At 47.4% G+C, this 6,181-nt stretch overlaps 1 protein-coding gene across 8 annotated transcripts in view; it reads right to left on the reverse strand.

The window, feature by feature from the left end:
- Window positions 1–5,277, reverse strand: part of PROM1 (prominin 1) — a 60,259-nt gene extending 54,982 nt beyond the window's left edge. For 3 of the 8 annotated variants that reach the window (XR_015803035.1, XM_088163174.1, XM_088163170.1), the window contains exon 1: window positions 5,151–5,275. The gene's annotated coding sequence lies outside the window, so the exon portion shown is untranslated. Of the gene's footprint in view, window positions 1–5,150 lie in introns of all 8 variants that reach the window. The other 5 variants (XM_088163173.1, XM_088163172.1, XM_088163175.1 and 2 more) reach the window with 4 other exon arrangements.
- Window positions 5,278–6,181: the final 904 nt, after the last annotated feature.

Genomic DNA, 6,181 nt, shown 5'->3' on the forward strand with positions numbered 1-6,181 from the left:
GCACTCAAAGGATACATCAAGAAAAACATGGAACAAAGGAAGACAAGATCAGATCAAAGAGCGAGAGACAGTTTTGTTTTTCCACTGTTTGAATGAGTTAAGAGGGAACACTCAAACTTATCTTTCCTCCTCATGGCTTATGAAAACCAAGAAGAATGAACAGTGATAATGCTAGGACTAACACCACTACACAAGCCTTATTCAAAGAGATGATGTTAGCAACCACTCTGAAGTATGCTCAACACAAGCACACAGTAATTTAGAACAAATAATACCATGAGGATTTTCCTACCTGGAAAAGAATGTTCTGTTAAAGAATAATGAAAGAAAAAAAAGAAGTTCAAATCCAAAAATTCATTTTCCTCTAATTTTTTTACTGAGACTAGTTTTCTTCAGCCTAGAAGATACTTTTTAGTGAAGTTTTATCATATGCACATCTTGCTATAAGGCTGAACATAGAAATGGTCAAAAAGTGAGAACTGCTTAGGCTGCAGTTTATTATCAAAATATCACAAGACCACAACTAGGTGAAAAAAAAATCATTTTGCCTTTATGGCAGAACAATGAAAAATGTGCAGGTTTGATGCACTACTGCTCTGATGCCAAAATTACCTTTGCTTTTATATATATTCTTCATATATATTCATAGCTCTGGGGACTATCATTGTATAGCTATACAGTTTCCTAACTAACTCCAGTACTTCTCCTATTAGACAAATTCCTGAAAGTCTGTTCTGATCTTGCTGCTTCTGGGAATCGAGGCCAAGCCACCTTCTCAAGACACTTTCTCATGTTTTAGACATAAACAAAGCAGAGCTAGCAGGAAGGATGAAGAGGCTTCAGAGGGGGTCAAACCAAGAGGGGAATTACTTCATTAACTGTACTTCTATTTGGCGATTCTTGTCAATTATGCTAATTTGCTAAATTTATAAAAGTGTAAAAGCCCCATATCATGTGTACATTTTCAAGGCAATTTCAGCACGCAGTGTGTTGTGCAGCTGGGAGGACCTTACCACTTTTTATCACCTTAAACTTATTTGGCTCTTGATTTTAGGGGCTCAAAGGCAACAGTTCAATCTCTTTTCCTTAAGAATTTTCAACAATTTTTCTGAGTCAGGTTTAGTTTTCTAGAGATTTCTGAAGTGCAGTTGCAACACTTCAGTGAGTCAAGAGAAAAAGCACACACATGGTAACTGAGCCTTGATCCAAAATTTAAGGAAACAGGTGCAAAAGCACCCATTTCAGTGAAATGTTAGGTGTGGCAGAGAAAGATGAGAGAACAACTTCTCTAACTGGTGTCTTAAGGTAAAACTCGCTGTAGTGTACTCTGTTATATTAGAGAGAGAGGGCAGAAGAAGATAAAGTACACACACACACACAACTTTTTTTGTAAGATTTTAGATTAAAGGCAATTTAAAGTCTATCTAATTGCACAAACAGGCAAATAAGACAGTTCAAATTTCTCCAAATACAGGAAAATAATTACTACACCTTCTAGAAGTAAGTAGTCATGTATTAAACAAGATAAAGCAGGCAGTTTTAAGACAAGGACAATACTGAAATTGCAAGGACACTCCCTGTACTGCAAAAACTAACAATATTCTGCTAAGTGGAAAAATGTAAGTCTCCAATTCTATACAGTTTTCCGTCAAGCTTTTATAACATTCAGGTGAGTTTCCTGCAAATCAAGAAATGTGCAGAATTACGGCCATACTCTTTTCCTCTCCCTTTGCTGGCAAATGTAGCACAGTAAACATGGTATATACAGTCTATACTGAGCAATTCCTCCAGACTAACACCACCTTCTCTGTACTACATAAAACACTAATATTTTCAAGGTTACATTAATAATAATAATAATCAGGAACTTGCAGAAACACTGTTAAACCTATAATTTAAGATGCCTCTGAGCATCTAATATGTATTCAACCTACCTAAAAATAACTCAGATGTAAAAAGCTCCCAGAAGTTTTCCTTTTCTTGATATCTAAAAGAAACTTAGCTGGGAGCTTATTAGTAGTTAAATATGCTAGACAAACAGCATTGAAGAGGAAAAATCTATCCCTGAAATCTGCAATTCTGAGAACTTCAAAAATTATACACGCAGGAGTGACACAAATAAAGAGAACTAAATAGCAGTTTATGTTAATCTTCACTGCAGCACGTGGGCATCTCATTTCCTCACACACAGTGTGGCATCACTCAGTCAATGAGTTACAGAAACTGCCAGTACAACTCTCTCCAAGTTCAAGCAAACAGTGAATGAAAAGAAGCTGTGTGAAACTTAGAAATCCTTACAGGAATTATCAAATGAGCTACCAATTTCATTACTACACACCCTGTGAAGTACTTAACAAGTTAAGATAAATTAAATATTTTCATTATTATGTGTGGTTTGCAAATGTCCATTTGGAAAAGACTCAAGCTTTTTTGCATTTCACTCTGCGGTTGACACTAATATTCTATACGTACAACTCACTAAGCATAACTCCTGGGGTTTGAAACACTACCTGTGGAGAACAGCATCACTCAAATATGCAGTAGCATTATCATCTCAGATATATCCTATCCTATCTGTAACTAAAAATATTTTCCAAACCAACCTCTGCTTTAAGTTTAAAAAGGGAAGAGGAGACAGAGCTAGATGCTTTAGTTCAGCAACTTCCAGGACACATCAACTCTGAATAACAGAGCTCAGAGGCAGCATGCCATCCAGCCCTTTGTTCCAATGGGACCGGCCTCCTTCTGTTTAACACTGCAATCCATGCAAATACAACACTGCAGTGCAGTGATGCAACCATGATTAACCCCGTGAACTGAAATTCAATCAACTAGGGGCTAGACTGCTGAAGTTCAATGGGGGTGCTGCCTGCTGGCAGCAGACCAGGATGGGCTGGGATGGTGGTAGATTAATTGTCCATAGGAAGCCCACACAAGGGTTCTGAGTACATTTGTTCCATTTTTTTAAATTACACATTTGAAAATCCAAGTCCATAATCCCCGTGCACCACGCCAGCAACCACCAGAAGTGAAATTAAAACAGCCACAAAACACAGTTACATAGGCAGACTGAAACTTCTAAGCATGCTTAAAAAAAACAAAAACAAAAACAAAACCAACAAAAAACCACCACCTTCCCGTTCAAGAGATCCAATACACCAAGCCAAGTTAGATACTGGCAGGCTAAAACGGTACAGCTTTCTGTTACAAAATCTGCCTAGGCCTACCAACAATTACAACCTGTTGCCATAGGAGGATTAAGAAGCAGATAAACCTAATAAACACTAGGGACTGCAGAACAGAGCTTGGCAGCACCAAGAAAACCCAAACAAACAGCATCTTGCACACAAGGCAGCCTTGGTACCCATCTGACTCCCCTGCTATATGTTCAAATCAGGTAAGTGCTCAGGTCAGGCAAAACTGAATATTCAGAATCCAGTCTGCTTTCAGCAGCCTCTCACTAATTTCAAAACTAATAAATAAAAAAAGCAACATAAACACAGTCTTCTGTTTTACAAGTCACAGCCATTTGCAAGCAGAAGCACACCTGTAAAAATTCCAGATGAGACACCTTCCTCGAAATATAAGCAGGTCTAATTTTCAGCTGATTGCCTAAATATTTAAAGTATATTTTCACTAACCAAACAAAATAATTTATTTAACTTCATTCTAAGTGGTGCATTTACCCCAGTATTTATAGGGCATTCTTTGTTAAATTACTTCTCAGCATCAGCAGAAAATTGTAAAACACAGTAACTCCAGCCTATAAACAGGCAGTTTTTGGCAAGTGTGAACTGATAAGCGCCGTGTACACGTCCCGACACCAAGGTACCGCAACACGACGCGCGTCTCCCACTGGCAGCTGAGACTGAGCCTTTCCTTCACCTTCTTTCCAATCGCTTAAACTGTAGAGACCTCTTCCTCCAACAGGCCGCCTAGTCCTTATCTGCAAACTGCAGAGGAGCGCGGCTACCGCAGCTCTGCCTCTGCTGCAATACCGACCCATGTGGCGGTAGTTTCTTCACCGGCTCCTCCGCATCTGTGTGCAGAAGACACAGCCCGTGTTTACTACCACAACTGCCCCTTCTCCCCAGCTCTCGGATGAGGTTCCTGGCTCCCTGCAGAGCTCACCTCTGCTGAGGAAAACGTCTGGCCAGCCGGGGCGGGCTGGCGCGATCTGCCCAGGTGCTCAGCGAGCAGCCAGCGGCAGCACCGCCTCAGGGAACTCCTCCGAGGCGGGCGGCATCCGCCGCAGCGCTGCCGTGCCGAGCGCGGAGCCCGCAGGAGCGCACGGGCCCTGTCCCCGCTCACATCCTCCGCAGAGCCCAGCCTGGGGGTCTCCTCCCTGCCTCCTCCTCCCCTCCCCTGACAAGCCGATTTCAAGGACAGCACAGCCCCGTCCGCCTCACCGAGACGGCTCAGACGAGCCCCACCGCCCGCCTCCCCCCTCCTCGCCCCGGGCAGGTGCCCTCAGCGGCCGCCCTCCTCCTCCTCCTTTCCCGTGGAGCGGCTTCCCGTCTACCCGGAGATCTGCGGGGTTCTCCCCGCCCTGCTCGCACCGCTCCTCTCTGTTCATCTGCCGGTGGCTCACAGCTGTTCCCGACCTCTCCCCAGCCGCCACCACCATACACGACACCCGGGGAGGGAACGCGCACCCCGTGCCCGCCGCCCCGCTCTGCTCGGCGAGAGGACCCGCCCTGGTTCCCCGCGGACCGGCCGCATCCCCCCGCCGTGCCGCAGCCCGTCTCTCCCGCCATCCCGCTCTCCAGCCCCCGCAGCACTGCCCTGCCCGCCGGCCGCCCCTCTGCCCCCGCCTCACCCCGCGCTCTCCTCTCAGGGCGCCTCCATCCCGCCGCTCCCACAGGTCGCTCTCCCAGCCGAGCCCCCTGGGATCCCTTCCCGCGGGGAGCCCCATTCCCGCGGGGAGCCGCCTCCCTCGACGGCCATCCGCCCGCCCTCACCGGGCTTCCCACGGAGCTCTCCCGCTCGCCGACGCTCTCCTCCCGCGAAGGGGCCGCGCTCTCCCGGCCAGGACCTCCCGCCCGCAGCGAGAGAAGGCGGAGGAGCCTCATCCCCGCCTGCTGCCTCTCACGGCCCCGCCGGAGCTGCCCGGGACCCCTCCTCACGTACCCCCTGCCCGCAGCACTCACCGGTCGAGCGGGGACAGCGAGCCGGAGGCGGCGGGGCACGGCCCGCACAGCACAACCCGCTCCGCTCCGCCTCAGAGCGCCGCAGCAGCCGTGGCGGTGCCGCCCGCGCACAGATTATGGAGGGCGGGCTCTGCCCCGGGCCGGGGCTGCAGGACCACCCCGACAGGCCGGGATGGTGGGGGGAGGAAGAGGAGGAGCGTCAGGGGTTTAACCCCGGCGGGCTGTGCTGGGCGAGCGGAGCTGGAGATAGGCTGGGAGCCACGGCCCGTCTAACGCAGCAGAGCGGGTCAGGCAGAACCCGCACCCCTCTCAGCGCGCAGCCATCGGTGACCTGTTGCATCCCGGGCCGGCTCCCGCCCTGTTCCCGGCCGGCACGGTGCTCCGCCACGCACATCGCGCCCCGACCACGGCCGTGCCATCTTCCCCTCGGCGATTGCCTCTGCGGGTTGGTTCGAGGTCAGGCGGGTTTGCTTTAACCATCAAGATGACTTTCCCTATTAGCTTTTGAAAAAAAAAAAAAATCTTGTTTTACTCCTCTCGAGAGGTGTCCTTATTTCCTGATGGATTTAGCATTTCATTTAGGGCTGTTATCTATGTTCCTAAGTGTTCTCTGTTCCCGAAGGCCAGTGATTTACTGGTAAAATGAGAAGTGTTTTCCTTACAGGTTGCAGTACAGTAATAAACGCTTTTAAAGGGTGTTGCGCTTTCCTTCTGCCCTGTGCAGATTTTTTTGTGCTTTTGATTTTAATTTGCAACTTTGGTGTATTAATGTGGTTTCTCTATTGCAGTAGTAAAATATGAACATGATTCTTGCCTCTGTTACTACACCTTCTGTTATTCAGCATCACAAATGCATTGCAAGACAAAGCAAGAATTTTTGCTGGACATCCAAGCTTATGCTGATTCCTTGGAAATCAGTAAAAAAAATGGAGAAGACAGTTAGTCTCCTTTTTGCAAGCAGAAACAAATCAAGGCTACAGCTATGGCACCACTCTGCATTGCTAATTTAAGCCTGGCCAAACATCGAACAG

This window comes from Sturnus vulgaris, chromosome 4 (assembly GCF_052056855.1).
Source record: "Sturnus vulgaris isolate bStuVul1 chromosome 4, bStuVul1.hap1, whole genome shotgun sequence".
NCBI lineage: Eukaryota > Metazoa > Chordata > Aves > Passeriformes > Sturnidae > Sturnus > Sturnus vulgaris.